Below are 2,222 nucleotides of genomic sequence, written 5' to 3' on the forward strand. Positions count from 1 at the left end.
ATCTGGTCCCATCAGTTCATGGCAAATAGATGGGGAAACAGTGGAAACAATGTCAGACTTTATTTTGGGGGGGCTCCAAAATCACTACAGATGGTGACTGCAGCCATGAAATTAAAAGACGCTTACTCCTCGGAAGGAAAGTTATGACCAACCTAGATAGCATATTGAAAAGCAGAGACATTACTTTGCCAACAAAGATCCATCTAGTCACGGCTATTGTTTTTCCTGTGGTCATGGATGGATGTGAGAGCTGAACTGTGAAGAAAGCTGAGCGCCGAAGAATTGATGCTTTTGAACTGTGGTGTTGGAGAAGACTCTTGAGAGTCCCTTGGACTGCAAGGAGATCCAACGAGTCCATTCTGAAGGAGATCAGCCCTGGGATTTCTTTGGAGGGAATGATGCTAAAGCTGAAACTCCAATACTTTGGCCACCTCATGCAAAGAGTTGACTCATTGGAAAAGGCTCTGATGCTGGGAGGGATTGGGGGCAGGAGGAGAAGGGGACGACAGAGGATGAGATGGCTGGATGGCATCACTGACTCGATGGACGTGAGTCTCAGTGAACTCCAGGAGTTGGTGATGGACAGGGAGGCCTGGCGTGCTGTGATTCATGGGGTCGAAAAGAGTCGGATATGACTGAGCGACTGAACTGAACTGAACTTAACTGGCAACCCACTCCAGTATTCCTGCCTGGAAAATCCCACGGATGGAGGAGGCTGGTAGGCTACAGTCCATGGGGTCACAAAGAGTCGGACACGACTGAACGACTTCACTTCATTCAGTTCAGCATGATCCTGTGATTTTTTTTCCAGCACTGTTAAGATTTAAGGGTGTAGGCACAATACAGGATGTAATCAGAATCAGAGTTTAATTAGGTGAGTATGATACACAAAAAAGAGGAAGATATCTGAGATGTTTGTTCAGTTATTTTAATGATGGAATTTAAGCTCACTAAGGAGTGAAATAGCACTTTCCTGGCAGGTCAGTGGTAAAGAACCCATCTGCCAAAGCAGGAGATGCAGTTTCAATCCCTGGGTTGGGAAGAACCCCTGGAGAAGGAAATGACAACCTACTCCAGTATTCTTGCCTGGGAAATCCCATGGACAGAGGAACCTGGTGGGCTACAGTCCATGAGGTTGCAAAGAGTTAGACATGATTTGATGACTAAAAAACAACAATAATAAAGGAGGGATGTGGGGACATGAAGGGGAGATGATGGATAGTGACACTTTTCCAAGTTCAGTAGACTAAAAAAAAAACGGTAGGAGGGGATGCAGTTTAGCTCCCTGTCAAGAAGTGTACATCTCCATAAAAGTGTAGAAACATAAATTTGAGAGTGAGAACATTAGACAGGAATATGGGTGGTTTCAGGAAGGAGAACACACATGGGGCCAGCTGGCAGAGGGGATAATTTCCTGACCCAGATCTCAACATGGCTTAGAAGCCTACTCTAACCAAGAGGGCACCTGCAGGGAGCCTCACTTGGCTAAAAGTAGAACATCTGACAAATTCCTGTTTTACTCTAATGACAGAGTCATCAATCAGTAAGAGGAGGGAGAGACAGGAAAAACTCCTACTTTAACAAGGAAGAATGTCTTGGCAAAAGTGCAATTGATGGGAATTTAGAGAGAAAGTGGTCTGATTCCCTTAATTGCGCTAGATGAGCCCAGTTCTCCTGGTTCATGAGATCACTGAATTAAATATTGGTGGCTTCCTGTGGAATTGCGAAAAAATAAAATAATGTTGGCAATAGGTAAAAGGTTCTGCCTATTTTCTCTGCAAAATAGCTGAAGGATTATTGGAGAAAAGGATAAGTAGATGTAAAAATAAGTAGTTTCTGACCTTACCCAAAGGATGAAGATTAATCAGAAGATATTTTCAATGACACCTGACAGAAAGCAGGGGTGAAGAGTTAATACAAAGAAGCTTCCCAGGTGGCGCTAGTGGTAAATAACCTGCCTGCCAACGCAGGAGACACAAGAGACGTAGGTTCGATCCCTGGGTCTGGGAGATCCTCTGGAGTAGGAAATGGCAACCCACTCCAGTATTCTTGCCTGGAAAATTCCATGGACAGAAAAGCCTGGTGGGCTATAGTCCATGGGGTCACACAGGGTCGGACATGACTTAAGCGATGCAAGCAAGCAAAAGCCCAACTGTAAATGGCCCCCAGATATTGTTATAGTGAGCTAAATCTACTAATGCCAATAAACTGGTTGAAAAAAA

This window comes from Bison bison, unplaced genomic scaffold (genome assembly GCF_000754665.1).
Source record: "Bison bison bison isolate TAMUID 2011002044 unplaced genomic scaffold, Bison_UMD1.0 scf7180017864370, whole genome shotgun sequence".
NCBI classification, from domain to species: domain Eukaryota; kingdom Metazoa; phylum Chordata; class Mammalia; order Artiodactyla; family Bovidae; genus Bison; species Bison bison.